The sequence below is a fragment of the Colias eurytheme genome, chromosome 15, assembly GCF_061535395.1.
Source record: "Colias eurytheme isolate Ceu_HAF_F1 chromosome 15, ilColEury1 Martin Lab GWU primary, whole genome shotgun sequence".
NCBI classification, from domain to species: Eukaryota; Metazoa; Arthropoda; class Insecta; order Lepidoptera; family Pieridae; genus Colias; species Colias eurytheme.
The window spans coordinates 9456526-9474809 of NC_142994.1; the positions used below are offsets into that span (position 1 = coordinate 9456526).

Genomic DNA, 18284 nt, shown 5'->3' on the forward strand with positions numbered 1-18284 from the left:
ACTACGGGAAGTTGGCAGATCATTTTTCCAAATGTCGTTTTTTAAGGTAAAAACGCCAGAACTATTTCTAAAAAGTATCAGGAATTGTAGAACTCAACTGCACGCGATAAGAACTCACATTTTTTTTTGATCCGCTAATAATTATCTACTACGGGAAGTTGGCAGATCATTTTTTCAAATGTCGTTTTTTAAGGTAAAAACGCCAGAACTATTTCTAAAAAGTATCAGGAATTGTAGAACTCGACTGCACGCGATAAGAACTCACATTTTTTTTTGATCCGCTAATAATTATCTACTACGGGAAGTTGGCAGATCATTTTTTCAAATGTCGTTTTTTAAAGTAAAAACGCCAGAACTATTTCTAAAAAGTATCAGGAATTGTAGAACTCAACTGCACGCGATAAGAACTCACATTTTTTTTTGATCCGCTAAAAATTATCTACTACGGGAAGTTGGCAGATTATTTTTTCAAATGTCGTTTTTTAAGGTAAAAACGCCAGAACTATTTCTAAAAAGTATCAGGAACTGTAGAACTCAACTGCATGCGATAAGAACTCACATTTTATTTTGATCTGCTAAAAATGATCTGCTACGGGAAGTTGGCAGATCATTTTTTCAAATGTCGTTTTTTAAGGTAAAAACGCCAGAACTATTTCTAAAAAGTATCAGGAACTGTAGAACTCAACTGCACGCGATAAGAACTCACATTTTTTTTTGATCTGCTGGACATTGATCTGCTAAGTTCACTAACATGTTTGTATCAAGAACTTTTAAATCCTTTGCGGGAACATCAATCTTGTTTCACATTAACATAAGGCCGCTTGTCGCTTGCTCATTTATTTACTTTGCGCTCAATAACAATTTGTATTGATTTCAGCCTTAAGCTCGTAACATTACGTTAATTTACCGTGCTTCTAAATTAGCTTTAAGACGACAAAGGCCAAGTATTTTTCTACCTTGGACGCCTGATTCGCTTATTTTCTCAATAAAGAGAAAACTTGTCTCAAGGTTAGCGAAAAAAGCGTAATTTAAGCTATTTTCCGATACAAATTCGTGGAGGAACAAAACAATTTTAGAGAAAATGTAAGCTTTGTAGAGGCATTAGTAATTACGAAATGATTTTTAAATACGTTCTGATGAATAATAAAAAAATAGTCTAATTTTATCAATACGAATCATCTCTAGATATAAAATAAACAGAAGTCACATCAATAAATTTGTACCCTACCAAAATTTAACGAACTCAAATCAGTGCAAGTTACATACAAAATTCCCTTGATGCAAATTCTATAATCCTTACAGACATTCAAGCGTGACGCCCTACGCATAAAACTTATTATTCTTATATATAAAAATGAATCGCAAAATGTGTTGGTAAGCGCATAACTCGAGAACGGCTGAACCGATTTCAATAATTCTTTTTCTTATATATAAAAATGAATCGCAAAATGTGTTGGTAAGCGCATAACTCGAGAACGGCTGAACCGATTTCGATAATTCTTTTTTTATTATATTCCTTGAAGTACGAGGATGGTTTTTATGTAGAGAAAACGTAAACATGTACCACGGGCGAAGCCGGGGCGGACCGCTAGTTCTTATATACAAAAATGAATCGCAAAATGTGTTGGTAAGCGCATAACTCGAGAACGGCTGAACCGATTTCAATAATTCTTTTTTTATTATATTCCTTGAAGTACGAGGATGGTTTTTATGTAGAGAAAACGTAAACATGTACCACGGGCGAAGCCGGGGCGGACCGCTAGTTCATAATAAAATATTCTTTTCTATGCAATTCTGATTATAACACATAATCCGTCCCAAGATAGTAATTTAGTTGACTCTAGCAATTACTGGTTAACTTTGCCTCGCCTATTGTAAAAATGTTCTGCTATATCGATTCTAAGTGCACCCATGGGATTGCAAATTGCGCGGCTATAATTTAAAGGTAAATGACTGGTAGAGAGTGATGTGAAAGTCCTTTTAATTTTATTGTGAGTAATAATGACTTTTATAAACTTTCATAAATAGTTTTATAATATAGAGCAAATGTTCAGATAAATCTCTGTCTTACAGTTCTATTTATATATACCATTTTTTTATTATGTATTAAATGTCATGTCAAGAACATCACATTCTTAATCATCCTTTACATTCATAGTAATCTAAATTCAAAATAATGTTTTATTAGAATGTATATAGACCGGGAGATACTGACACAAAATTTCGAGTCATTTGTAACAGGATGGCGGTTCTACAGGGGTCTTAGTACGCAATGATAAAAAGAAAAATGATGGTGTGATCGCTGGTATCGGTGGTTTAGTCTCGTGGGCGTTAGCCGAACTCGTCGGAAAAATAGCGAAAGTCAAACGATTTGTAACACAAAAATTTTAGTATTTACCGATAGCCCATAAAAAAGAAGTAGGCGGTAGTGTCATGCCATACTTTTCCGGTGTGACTTACAGCCCGCCATACCGACGCGAATATGTTGATTTAAATAAAACAATTATTCAACCATTTGTACCAGGCTAACTTTTGCACAGGTAACCATCGTCGTGCAGCCATTTACGAAAATCGCCATGCCATACTTTTCGGACGATTCCAAATGGTCGCCATACCGCCGAAAATCTGCAAAAAAAATTTATTTCGCCAAACTTTTTGTACCAGTATTGCATTTGGATTTTTGGAGAGTATTTGATAAAATGTGACCATTATTATATTTGCCATACTTCTAGTAGGGGGAAAAAGTGCTGTCATACTTGAAAAATTAATTTAGTATTAATTTATATAAGTGAAGATTTCCAACACCTAGATCTTTGAAATTTTGTATTTATAATCTTTGATCCTCAAACTTCCAGGAAAAATAAGTGCCATACTGTTACAAATCGTTTGACTTTCGCTATTTTCCGACGAGTTCGACTAACGCCCACGCGACTAAGCCGCCGGTACCAGCGTTCACACCATCATTTTTCTTTTTGTCATTGCGTACTAAGAACCCTGTAGAACCGCCATCCTGTTACAAATGACTCGAAATTTTGTGTCAGTATCTCCCGGTCTAATAGTGCATATAAATAATGAACTTCTGTTACACATCTTATTAAATTTGTTGAAAAGTAAAAAATAGCTTTTAATTAGAATTTCCTTTAAATTTCCAATTGAATTTCCATTGAATTCCATTTGAATTTCCAATTTCAATTGTATAAAGACTTATTTTTCTCTCTGATAAATATCATAATTTGGTTTGTTTCCGTTAATATATTGATAATCCAGCTGAATCGTATTACACTTATCAGCGTCAATTGTAATGATGCTTAATTTCGCGGTCGATTGCAATGTGCGGCTAGCTTCCTAGAATCTGGACGTTTATATTGTGGAGCTGTGTTTCAGGTTAAATTAACTGTTGCAAACAAACTATTAGTGTGTGTATATTGTTTTAGTTGTTCAAAGAATCGTAGCGTATTTATCTTTACGTTGTCTCAACATTCAAACATTGATAAGAACGCTTTCCAATTATGTATAAGGTGTTATTATGTATTAAATTCAAAGTCTTCATTTTGCTTCATATGATCTCTACTATTTTTCCTAGTTTTCCAACCGATTAAAAAAGGAAGTTCTCATTTAGACTGTGTATTTTTTTGGTTTATTATCGCAGAAGTTTGACTGGGTTAACCGATTTTTTTATATAAACCTTCCTAGTCCTATCTTCCAGTGGGTTCCTTTTCAATCTTGTTCAGTTCTGAATATATTTTTAAAGTCATTTAGATTTTCCTTTAAAAATATCACAAACACAGAATAAATTAAAACCTACAACTATTCAAAACTTCGCTACACAATGCCTCATTTACCAGCATACAAACATTAAAAACAGTACACTCCGTTTTAAAATGCGGGAGCAGCTGTACGAAAAATCTTGTTATAGTTCCGAAAGAACGGTAAATCACAAAGGGCTTGTGAGACTGAGTTAGTGTTCCTATCTTCGCCTTTACACGTCAACCAACAGTTTAGTCAGACTTATCCGTTTTACCTTCAGTGGGTAGACAAATTATTAATGTCACCTCTCTACGTATTTTGGAAGTATATTACGCTTCCTGAATGTATTGTTCGTGAAACGAAAGTGGAAATAACTATAGAACGATAGATGCACTAAGATTTATTAGTAGATTTCGGTATAATATGTTTTGTTAATTGTTTTGAGCAATAAGTTACAAGTTGATAAAATTGAAGTATGCAGGAAAAACACAGAGATAACAAATGATATATTCTTTAATAAATTTATTTTAAAATATACGCAATAACATTAATTTTCAATGTTACTATAAGTGGGAGATTCTCATTTTTTTCTTTATTCCGTCCCTCAATTCTTTCTTCATTACATCGATAACGAGATAAATAATATGTATCCCATTTTAATATGTCAGCAACGAATATCCATGCCATCTGTCAATTGATCAATGACAATGTTGATTGACCGCAAACTCGTTAACCAAATCTGAAATAATAAAAACACAACAATATTATTATATAATATCAACTAGCTGTGCCCCGCCGTTTTACCCGCAGTGTTCCGCTCCTGTTGGTCTTAGAGTGATTAGTATATACTAATAAATAAATAAAGGCTATAGAGCCTTCCTCCATAAATGGGCTATCTAACATCGAAATAATTTTTCAAATCGGACCAGTAGTTCCTGATATTACCACGTTCAAACAAACAAAATCTTTAGCTTTTTAATATTAGTAATATAAACACGTTGAAAAAACTAAAATAGTAACTTTTAGCTACTTAAACAGCGGAAATACGAAGGTTAGATGAAATATTATACAATATACAGTACTACACTCAGAGCAAATACTTCGTTTTGAAATTAGAGAAACTTAAAGGAGTAAAATAAGCCGAAACGTTACGCCCAAAGCCAAGAATTATTATTCATCGAGACAAGAAAAGCAAGAGATTTATAACGAGCTAAAATTTGTTAATTGGACTTTGCAAACTTTGCCGTGGTTAAAGAGTTTAGGCCTAATCCCTTGGCACTATTCGAAGACGTTCACTTTGGCAATTATTTCAGTCAAACATATTTAAAATCTCTTTTGATTGAACATCTGTGTACTAGCTATGCCGTTGATTAATTTTGGTTCAAATCAATAGTCACTTTCTTATTGCTCGGCTTTCTTCTTTCACTTTCGCAATCATGAATACATTATAAAATAAACTTAATTTTTATAGCTAACCAAAAACATTCTGTGTTTTTACATTTTGACATATATTTATTTCTAACTAGCGTAGACGTTTTTCTGCTCTATTGTCCCTCTTTCGTGTTTTCCTTCCACAAGTATATTATTTATTGTGTTTACTTTATTCTATTCTATGACAAAAAATATTTAGAGACATAATAATTATAGCACGTTCTCCAAACTACAGCAGATATTATGAAAGTCTTATAATTTTGATACATGTGACATCCAAGGCACCCAACTAATACTACGATATATTATAAAGTGCATATAACTTTACATGTATTAGTTTGAACTTGCTTCAACATGCACCTTGTTATTAATATTACTTGCGAAATTAAAGCACTTTAATTATTAAGGTGTTCTAGACGGTAGTTTTAGAACCATGGTCGAAATGTTTAACGTAATAGTGTTAAAATGATATTAATAAATAATAATAATAATAAATATTTCAGGACAATTTTCACACACGGCATGATCTGATCCCATACTTTCGCTTATGTTATGGTAACCAGATGGCTGATACATACATATATAATTTTAAATAAATACTTGTATAGATAATTAACACCCAGACACAGAGCAAACATCTATGTTCATCACATAAATATTTGCCCCGGGTGGGAATCGAACCCACGACCTCTGGCTTGGAAGGCAGGGCCACTGCCAACTAAGCCAACCGGTCCACATTCTATTCTATATTTTAATACCAAAAGGGTCATATTTTTTTTAATCTGTTTTAAAACATTTCCTGAATGACTGAAAATTTCACTTGCTTTAAGCTGGCCTGTTGCAATACATAATAGCAACTTAACAAGAGGTTCTTTGTTGGTGATAAAAAATAGTGTAAGTTTATGATATTAGAGAAGAGAAGGTTAACGAATCGTATCATAGTTTGAAGTTAAAATATAACAAAGGGGTGTCAGTCCCTAATTATGTGTCCAAAAATATCTTTATTTAAAGCTAACCATCCACACATAAAACATTTTTGACGAATAGTGTGTAGCAACCTATCCTGATAATGCTTAGGTAAAATATAATAACTACACAGAATGTTTTATGAACAATTTTTATAAAGAACTAGCGGTCCGCCCCGGCTTCGCCCGTGGTACATGTTTACGTTTTCTCTACATAAGAACCATCCTCGTACTTCGAGGAATATAATAAAAAAAGAATTATCGAAATCGGTTCAGCCGTTCTCGAGTTATGCGCTTACCAACACATTTTGCGATTCATTTTTATATATAAAGATTTTCCTTTTGATTAAATGAAAAAATACATATTAAAGAAAAGTCTCTTATAAAGTTAATAAAACATAGAAAATTTGCAATATAATAAGAAGAACCCTTTCGACCGCCCGTTGCGAGCGATAAATAATTTTAAATTTGTGATATTTTCCAAGATATGAAATTAGACGGTAAAGGCCAATTTTGATCTAAATTAAATGCAGCGTATAGTATTAAATTGATTGAAACTTAAAAGCTTGTAGTTTATTAAATATTAGAGAGTAGAATCTTAAACGTAAACAAAACCTTGAGAATAATTTTATATTGTCTTTTTATAAATTAACTACGAATCACTCAACTTTATTCTATTATACGACCTCTAGTTAACCACCTAGACAAACAAGCTTAGAAAAAGTAAAAAGATTTATAACAACTTTCTTTTATATTGTGTTTCTATAGATCATTATTTAGCATTCATAAATTTAGGCTACGCTGCTACGCTTTTATTGGTTCTACGACTCACCGTAGTTTGCTACGACGCCACTACGCTCTACGACGTAGATCATAAAACACTGTTCATTTAAAATATTATAAGAAAAACTTTATTTTATCTTTATTCACAGCATTTAATTATTAAAATATAACTCCTAAATAATTTAGATTTAACTATTTGATATTATCTAATTTGCTTGAAATGGTTATTGGTTATTGTGCAGATCATATAATGTGTAATAATGTTGTTGCGAAAAACTTTCACCTATCGGTGACGTAATATAATTTATACTATCTATGAATTTTCAACATGTATCTCAAAGCATAAAATATGTTTTATATAATAAAAAAAGTTTCCTGTATATTTCCAAGACACATCGTATTTATTTAACACAATATTCCTTCTTTGATTACCCATAAAAATTCTCCAAACACTACCCAACTAAATTCGTTAAAACGATTATAAGCTAAACCAACGCACGAGCATAATCCAATAAAATTAAGACTCCGAAACGTATACACATAAATCAATTAAGAAGTCGCAGGAGTCTCGATGTAATCCCTTCTAGTGGGTCAAGCTGGGAAGAAAATTGACTTGCACATTCGGGGCAGTGATCTTAAAGGCTTAGAAAAAGGCTCTTTCGTTTCTTGGAATAGGAGATTGGGGACGTTGTTTGTATCTCCCTTTTTTCGCATAGTGTATTTTAAATTGTATGGATGGTGTGTGAAAGTGATTATTTTAATGGCAAAGGATAAGAGATATTAAAGAGATATAATTTTTAAGGTAACATAGACGAATATAATGCATACCTAGATACCTAAGCTTGGTTGTCAGGCAGATAATTGTTCTGATATTATAATTTACTAGCAGTTCCCCGCGGTTTCACCCGCATTGCTCCGCTTCTGTTGGTCTTAGCGTGATGATATTATATAGCCTATAAGCCTTCCTCGATAAAATATGGGCAACACCGAAAGAATTTTTCACATCGGACCAGTAGTTCCTGAGATTAGCGCGTTCAAACAAACAAACAAACAAACTCTTCAGCTTTATAATATTAGTATAGATTTATACTCGAATAATAATAATTAATTAATGCAAGTTAATAAAGCATTAAATATACGGAAAAACCGCACCGTATTGTCTTATTCAAAATTATACAAATTTGAATTGCGGTCATTTTCATAATTAATTCCTATTTAACTACAGCTTTTATTATATAATTTAATTTTCCTCAATACAAATTTATAAAAACATCATTAGCCTGGCCGAGACACGATCACTCAAAAATAAAAACCCATATTTATTAAAAAGAGAATACAAAAAAGAATCCCGCGCAAAGCCCGCGAAAGTATTTCAATTCGAGAAAAAACAACACTCCATGAATAATTATCAAATAGCACCCTTAGCCTCTCGAAAACTTTTAAGAGTTGCAATTTATTCCGTGGCACAAACAGTCGGACGAACCTCAACCGCCTGGAACTAATTAGCGTAACGTACACGCTTCTAATTAAGCATTTCTATCATAGCGAGATTTAAGCATCCAACTTATTTATCCTAAAGGCAGATCCGTTTTTCTTTCTGTCCTTACAGCGCATACTTTAGTTCCATTTGCCTGTGCAGAGGTGCGCGGGGCGAGGGCGCGGGGGCGGGGGGCAGGACACGCGCGGTAGCGGCGCCCCAGCCAGTCCGGCCAGCTATGATCGAGGGTTCGCTTGTGAGTGTGACAATCTAACAAAATAGTGACCTACAGCTCTGTGACGTGAAGTGGATGAAAACCCTAAATTGTTCTGTGACTTGTGAAAGTGTCTGTGTAACTTGGGCTTTTTGTACCGTTCTCGCGGTAAGTTCTTTTTAGAGTATAAGGTATCGGTGGAGGGATGATTATAGTGCAAGCAGTCGTGACGTGCTAATGATGAGGGCCCACTTATCGTATTATAATAATTATGTTATTTATGCACCTGAGAAAGTAGAACGAGCTTTAAAAAGTTGAAAATGTGTTGGGAGATACGCAATACGCAACCTTTAAAATATGTACAAGAAGATTGTTTAACCTTTTGCTCTACAAAGCGTATAATTATTACAAATTGTATTAATTATTATGAGTGAGTATTATGAGTAATAGTTCAATTGAAACTACTGACTTTATCTACAAGGAATTAAAGATATTGATTTAATTGTAAAAAAATAATCCGTTGAAATTACAGAAAACGCACCCCGAGAACTCCGTTCTTGCTTAAATGAAAAAAGATTATTTACACCCATTTTCTTATTCAAGGTAACGATAAAAAAGGTAATTATTTTATTGCTTAAAGTTCATAAAATAAAATAATTTTGTTATTTTATCATTTCCTTATTTACGAAAAATATCTAACAGGACTATCTACGTTATTCTTTTTCAGCTATTTTACCGCATATTTACATAAAAGAAAATCTGTTTTAATTACATTATAAGTACAAATCTACATGTTTTATTTCAATGCGTACAAACACAATTTTTACTTATAACTGGATTAAATGAATACAATATACACTTCAATTAATCGATACAAGATATACAATAACGTTAGCTGTATTTCTAGGATAGGATAGGTCCAATATCTATCACAAATAATAAACGTTATCACTTTGAGCGCTTACCGAATTTACTGAGCCAGGTACGTGTCTTTTGACCACTTCCTACGGAACGGAACTACGTGATTCGAATAAGGGACTATTTTGTACAAAAAATGTTAAAATCATCATATTATTATTTGCTATGCGTAGCGTTTGGACATGTGTGAGCGATATGAGTTTAGAGTTGTTTAAGGGTTTTTGAAGTGAAACTTCTTTATCGGGGTTGGAAAAAAATTTAGTGTAACATTTTTTCATTACGCGTGACATTTTTCCGTTACGCGCCATCTTTGATTCGACGTATTTCTGTAAAGTTGCATATAGTAAATTATTTTTTGAAAAATGAGGTCATAAAGAAGTTTCACTTCTTACGTGTGTATGTACACGCACACATTTTTTTGAAAGAGGGGTAATTTTTTTTCACTATATTTATGAGTTATTAACATTAAACCGACTTACTATTTTTTGGGTAAATTGGTTCTTGTATGCTTAGTAAAATGTGAAGTTCAGAGATTGTTTATAAATAAAATCATTGAGAAGAAAGTTTTCTATATCTTTGCTGTTTTAATATTGTGAAGTGGAAATTTTGTGTTGATACCTATGCGAATTTTTCTCTTCTAAGTGGGACACTGTTTTGCATAAAACGTAGGCCGTTCACATTAATATTTTCCAATTTTTAAGTAGTAACCTACACTTCTGACTTTAATGATAAAAAGGACAAGATCAAAAATAAAAGGGATTTAAAATTAAATATTTTCATATTCGTCATTTGAATATTCATCATGAATGACTTCGCGTTATTTACCAGTTATTTATACAACAAATCACTTTTGTAAATATAGATTCATTACGCCTTTGGGATCGAAACGGGTTAATTAATAAAAGAAATATCCAATTTATTGAAGAAAAACTTTAAGATACCCGATACTCGGATCTTGTAATTAAGGAATACTAATAATAATAAACAAACATTTAGACTTTAACTGGAAAACTAAGTTTGAAGGAATCCTCTGAAGATCTCAACGGTGAGGATAATGTTACTTTATCCTTGATTGAAAATAATAGGAAAAAGAAAGGTTTCTCAGAGTTAAGGAGTTAAAAACAACAAAAACTTTTAAAGCTTTACATTTAATTTTTTAGCTAGCAAAATAAACTTGTTTGGTTAGTCGATATGAATAAAGGCCTTTTTTGTAGAGAGTTTTTTATCAATGGTTCTTTTGGGTTAACAATTTTTTATTTCATTTTTCTCTGGGAAGAATACTTGAATAAGATTAGTACAGAAAATGTCCATAATCCACCACGCGGGCCAAGTGCGTGTTGGCGGATGACAAGTCATGTCGTCGAATTTTTGATTCTTCGACATGTCGTTTTCCTCACGATGTTTAGCAGTGGTGATGTTATTTATATAGTTTTAAATTGATTATTTTTCCGACCCAAATATCGACCAATAGAATTGCACCATTCGACGTCACGTGGTACAACCTACATGGTATTATACTGATAATTTTTTGAAAATTTTCTCTGGTCGTTGACGTCAAACTGACAGGTTGAATTCAATTGTGAAATTATTGGCCGACATTTGAGACGGAAAAATAATCCCCCGAATACCACACGAGCTTCAAAATTATCTGGCATTTCCCTCAAGGTTTCCTGCAAACAAATAAAGTCGTCAAGTTTTTCAGGTTAAAAAATCACGAGCGCGAAGCGCGAGTGATTTTTCCTTCTCTCTCCTTCATTTGTTTGCAACGAACCTATCGGAAAATACCCGATAATTTTGAAGCTCTTGTGGTATACTCCTTCATTTGTTTGCAACGAACCTATCGGAAAATACCCGATAATTTTGAAGCTCTAGTGGTATTATAAGTGAAAAATCAATGGTATTTCCTACGAGCTCATTTGGTGTCGAACCCCCACCTTATCGATTTGAAGTTCGAGTTTCATAACATAACATAAATAGAAATAATTAAAATATAATATAACACACAACATTGTTTATTTATACCTACACTATTAAAAGTATAATTCATATTTAATTCAATACGTGATTATAATACAACACGCGTGGTTTAAACTACAATAGAAAGTTCGCGTTCAAAAGCTGGATATTAACAATTAAACCAAATTAGTATTTGAAACATTCCACCGCAGTGACCACAAATAATTCCATGTTCCGACTGACTTTTATTAGACTAAAACGTATATTCGATACAATAAATGTTTATTTAGAAACACGGCTCGATGAATTTCCATGAAATTTGTAATAGGGTTTTATGGGAGCGAAAAATAGTTAGATTTCAAATCTGGGAAAAGACAATTCCTATTTTCACCTGAGTAGCATTCCGATTATTTAGAGTCTAATTTATTGAAAAAGTATATAGACAAGATACTGCGGTTTCTCTCAATTAATAATGGCATTTGTTTATGTTTCATATAAAATAATATGAGTTGCAAGTTCGACATAGAAGAGATTAGATTTTACAAACATTATTTTATGCAAAACTAGCGGTCCGCCCCGGCTTCGCCCGTGGTACATGTTTACGTTTTCTCTACATAAGAACCATCCTCGTACTTCAAGGAATATAATAAAAAAAGAATTATCGAAATAGGTTCAGCCGTTCTCGAGTTATGCGCTTACCAACACATTTTGCGATTCATTTTTATATTTTTACTAGCGGTCCGCCCCGGCTTCGCCCGTGGTACATATTTACATTTTCTCTACATAAAAACCATCCTCGTACTTCAAGGAATATAATAAAAAAAGAATTATCGAAATCGGTTCAGCCGTTCTCGAGTTATGCGCTTACCAACACATTTTGCGATTCATTTTTATATATAAGAGAAGATATATAAGATTATGTATCGCGTGGCGTGCAAAGTTTCATTGCCTGTTTATGCGAAAGGGAAGAATTAACTCGATCATTGGGTTTGGTAGTGGTACGTTTGAACACGGTAGAGGAAAGCTCTTAAGGCAAAAATAGTTTTACAATTATTATTATTATAGTTTTACAAACGCATTGGAGATTAAAACAAATACCCTGAAAATATTATAACATTAGTATGGCTTGATACACAAACTATTCGTAGAAATACCAAATTCGAATAATTTTATTATTATCTATACATTTGTATTTTTACGTTTTATACTATTTCGTATTATTAACTAGAAATAAATTTGACTTAATTGTAAATTGGTAGAGTTCCAAATTGAGCATTTATTTAAGCCCATTCTGCCGTTTTCTCGTCAAAGCCTTGTTTATTTTTCATCATTCACATTTCCCTTCCAACATGATTATCAAACAGTCCCTGATTTATAATTCAATTTCCCATTATATGTACCCTTTAAACAAAATCTTGCCATTCACAATACTCTGAATGAAATTTATTTAACAGAAATATTCAATCTTCCATCGAGCATTTGGAAGCATATCATTGGCTTACGACTTACCTTTTTATTCATCGAGTCGAAAAGCCCGATATTTTCACCCGTGATAATAAAATGTATATAAATAGGCACTCAGATTGATCAGTTCTCCGGTTTGTGTGTGAATTATTCACGTCTACCAGCCCGGGACGATATTGATTTGTTGAAAATAGCTGAAAAAGGTCTATTTGTATATTTTATACAGGTTGAAGTCAGGTCTAGATGGCTTTCCATCTATCGTTCACTGTGTATACTATATAAGGTTTATAGATGTGTTTTGAAGATTACATGAGATTGTGGTTTTGATGTAGATACTGAATTAAAATATATTTATTCTTTTTCTAGTAGCCTACTTTTTGATGTAAGGCTTTATTTCCAAAGACTAAAGAAGTTAATATTTAAATTACTTGCTTAATCTACGAGTAGCAAATTTTCATGGTTCATAGGCGGTTAAAGTTCAAAGGCTTTTCATTTCTTCAATAAAAGTATGACACGTTTGTATTAAATAAACATAAGCTTCTTTGAAATGTTTTTTACATAACAATTTTTTGTAAAACAGGTTTATCAACCGCTGGGGTTGAGTAACCTGTTTCTACGTAGACAGAATAGTAATAAACTCGGCGTTTTCCTTTTCAATACGTATTTAATTTCTTATAATAATTCGCAAATCATACATAATATAAATATTCAGATAGATAAAAAACTTATAAGATAATTATAACCTAAGAATAACCTCTATCTCTTTAGAACAAATATACAAAATTCGATCGATTTTTATACATTTAAAACGTGTTGTATATCTAACCCGTCGAAAATGTGTTAATAAATGTAGTTTTTTCGTATCTTATCTAGAACTCTGTACAAATAATAATATTATAATGAATGTATCATTCACTTGATATAAGTTTTTAGTGAAAAAGTAATAGAGCATGGACATTGTAAATAATAGTTATTTTAATTTGTAACCTTTAATGTCGTTTTTAATCTAAATAAGGAATTATAAATTATTATAAGTTCTACCATAAATAGAGTTCAAGCTACTTACTTTGAGCAAGTATACAATTTAGAATGAGTTATATTTATTATTGAAAAGCGTTCTGGTAAACGCATCGATGTAGCCCACTCTGTTACATTGGTAAGGCTTTCTAATTGCTATTTCAAACGTTCCAGGAAAGAGAATTTTTACTTGAATAGCGATACACGCTTTTAGCGTAGGAACTTTTAGAACGTTCTAGTGTGGTATTTCTTATTATGCTTTAGAACGGTGCCGATATTTATTTTAAAGAATTATGTTTTATACTCCGCTGTCAATTGTAATGGTTGATAAATAGTGAAATAGTTATACTTACTATATTATATAGCTAATTAGTGTTGTCTTCATAAATATATTTATATTCTTAAATCAGACATTCCGAAATGCGACAACCTTAAAAGAAAAAGAAGTAAAAGGGACATTTTTTGCAATATAAACACTTTTTTTTATCAATCACTGCATATTAATGCAGTTAAAATTTCTTCGCGAACTTAAAATTTGAATAGCGATAGTGTATTTTTTTCCTCCAACTACGTATCTACTGTAAGTATCAAAAAGTATACAATATAGAGCGAAATAAATTAGGGTAGAGAGCGAAAAAGCCTCTTTCTCACACCAGAAAACCTTATTATACGCAACCATTACCTACACCATACCTTACAAATACTAATAAAACTGATTACCAGATTGATCCTTACGTAAAATTGAATCTTCAATCTAGTATCGTCTGTAAGACCTCGTAATTGGCACAAAGGCAAAATCACAATATGATAAGACAAATACAATTTTCTGATCGCAATCTATTCGTGTTTTCTCTTTCAATATTTATTTTATTGGAGTAATCAATCACTTTTGTTGTAGTCTCGGCTTGTTTCGAGATGGTTTGAATAAATTAAATTTGTTATGAAGGGTCTCGGAGTGAGGTAGATATTGTGATGTCAATAGTTTATGAATACATTTGGAAAGGGTTTCTCAAAGTGATTTAGAATCGTATTGATAATGAGAATTTGTAAAGAGAGTTTATTTTTACGATTTAATTAAGGATTCTAAACAAGGTTAGGTATAACTTATAATAAAAAAATATAGTATAGTAAAATGATGATCTTTCCGGTAAGTGTTCTAAATAACTAAACTAACACGTTTTATATACTTTTGCTTATATCCATATTCTATATAGTTATGCTATCGAATTCGTATTTAAATTTGTTCAATTCATAAACCAACTCGATGAATTTATGATAAAAGATTTGACATCTTTCGATAAAAATAATGATTGAACTTGATAATAGAAATAATTTTAGCTTGTTATAAAATTATAGAGATAAAAAAGAACCGTTTCTTAATGGAAACATAATAATAATTTTCATTCCACTTCAGTATTCAATCTATATTTCACTAGTTTTTGTTGATACCAATAATAATGGGCGGGTGTAGTCTAAACAAAAAATATTTCGGATATAGATATAGTCTATTATTTTATGGAGGAAGGCTACTTATCATCCCGCTAATCTATACTAATATTATAAAGCTGAAGAGTTTGTTTGTGTGCTTGTTTGTTTGTTTGAACGCGCTAATCTCAGGCACTACTGATCTGTAAGGTTTGATAAGAGTATAATAGTGTGATGCCGTATTCGAGTAGGTACAGAAATACATTAGTGTTTCCGAAACCTCAGCTGGCGAAGCAAATGATACGAATTTTATTAACATAATGGCAGTGATCATTAATTTAATTTTTCCTCGCCACGTCCGAAAAAACAAACGACTCATGAAACTTCCATTATGAAATAATTAACATTTTTTATGATTATAAAATTTTATTATACTTCTGACGTGACTTGCTAAGCGTTTATTTGTGGGCTTTTTTTATAGCTGTCTGTGATACCATGAATTTTATATTGCGTTGAAGTTGAATTTTATTATTGTTCGTTAAAATGTTATCTTTTTGATAACTTGCTTGAGTTGTTGAGTTGTGCGCAATGTACTATGAATTGTATCGATTTACAAATCGATGTAGGTAATGTAGACTTTTTGTTTTTATATATTGTGGTGGAATGAAAATATATAATATAATGAATGAAAATGAAATTTCAAGTATTTATTAAAAATTAAAATACGAATATTGTTGAGTAATATAAGATGGCACTGGTAAACGGATTTATTGCATTCTCCGAAATAAAGATAAATCTTATCAATATTTAACAGAAAAAAGGATTTTCCTTAATTTTCTTCTACGAGTATATTTCTTGGTAGAGGTCCTTTGAAATGCAATGTTCGAATACCATGAATGCAATGTCTTAAACATAAAAGCAATAGAAATTACGAGAAATCATCGGAAGCTAAAATACTGATCAATTCTCAGCAACTATCTAACGCAAACTGAGAGCGTGGGAGCTGCAGTAAAGCTGCCACTTTCACAGAAGAGGGTAGAAATATAATTAAATTAGGGAAATTAATTTGTAAACTACTTTTCACCCGCGGCTTCACCCGCTTTGTCTATAATTAAACAAATTATATACTTAAACCTTAAGAACTACTGATCTATCTATTAAAAAAACCGTATCAATATCCGTTGCGTAGTTTTAAGCATTAAAGCATACATAGAGGAGGACTGACAGTGACAGCGACTTTATTCTATGTATCATATTATGTATCATAATATGTACATATTAGTTCTCTGTATTTATTTTACGTATCTGTCTATACCTACTATGTAGGTAGTTATTTACATTTTTATATTATATAGTTCACCAATTTTACAATTTAGTGCGAAAACAGTAACGTTAACATGCCAGATACAAAATCCAGATTTCGATTGGTTAAAATATGCAAAATGCATGCATGTTCTATACTTTATATGGACAATACATAATCCGGGGCGTTCAAAACTGCAATTGTACAAGTATTTCTAGTGTAATCCTATTTTATGTATTGCGGCCTGAGGATCAGGTTGCTTGGCTTCATGGATTGGATAATTATAATACAAGCTGATTGCCGCGGCTTCGTTTTGATTTACTTAAGATAAAAATAGTTTGTAGCTTTAAAGTTGTCAAGCAATTTAATAATTGGCACAGTAGTGTTTGTGTGAAAACATTACAAACAAACACACAATTGCTTTTAGTTTTTGCTTAGTGAAACCGTTGGCGTTACTCGCGTGGTACCCGGGAAAAACATCCAGAATTTATTTATTTATTTATTTATTTATATATATAATCAAGAATATAATCATCATCCATACAAATCTGATCATATTTTTTTAATGAGTTACATAAATTCGTGATTTCTGAAAAACTCTTGCGTTTATACTTAGTAGAATTTGTCTATGAATCGCAAGTATTATATAATATAGCAACGTCCAGCTATTAAAAAAAAAATATTATGTAACATGTAACCATACAGAGCAGGTATGTATGTTCTTATAATATTGGTATATGCATATATTTTTTACTATGCTTATCTTCACCGACTTGTCAACATTGTAGGGGATAAAATAAACTTTTAACCTCCATCTGTACTATAGAAGTGCCCTTCAAACAGTGTCTGTTACAATAGACGCTTACTGCAAAAGAGATAATAAGAATTAATAAGTACTAGTTGGAAATTTATCTCAATTATTATTATGTATACCGATATCGATATAAAGTAATTCACGCAACGTTCCAGAAATGCAAACTTTTTTAATATTATATACTTAACTGGAAAGCTTTCCACCCGCGGCTTCGCCTGCGTTATCTAAAACGTTAAAAATTATATACTAAAACCTTTCTCTTGAATCACTCTATCTATTAAAAACCGCATCAAAATACGTTGCTTAGTTTTAAAGATTTAGGCATACATAGGGACATTGGGACAGAGAAAGCAACTTTGTACTATGTAGTCTGATTTATATACTTTATTGTAATGTTTGAACATACATTCGTGTTGTCTTTTTAGCGTAACTTAAATCCCTTCTCAAAGGCGTTTAAAAATTTAAATTTGTCTTTATGTCTAGAGCTGCATAAAACGCAGTTTTGTAGTAATAGTTACTTCAAACTTTTTCTTGTAACATGCTGTTGATAAAACAGCTGTTTCTAACATAATATTGTCCAATAATAAATACACAAACCAATACCAAATTTGGTCTTCATATTCCATATCAATCATTCATATTCCATAATCATACCAGAAGAAAGGTTCAAATGATGAGTCATTCTTCATAGTAAAAATAATAAAAACACAATTTACTACCGCTGTATTACTGTATATCTAGGACACAATAAATATTCCAATTAGTAGCTG

The 18284-nt window shown here is 31.8% G+C and overlaps 1 protein-coding gene across 2 annotated transcripts in view; it reads left to right on the forward strand.

Annotated features, from left to right (window-relative positions):
• The first annotated feature begins 8645 nt into the window (after positions 1 to 8645).
• LOC149902530 (neurotrimin-like) overlaps positions 8646 to 18284 on the forward strand; it is a 99706-nt gene continuing 90067 nt past the window's right edge. For both annotated transcript variants that reach the window (XM_090109937.1, XM_090109938.1), the window contains exon 1: positions 8646 to 8785. The gene's annotated coding sequence lies outside the window, so the exon portion shown is untranslated. The remainder of the gene's footprint in view (positions 8786 to 18284) is intronic.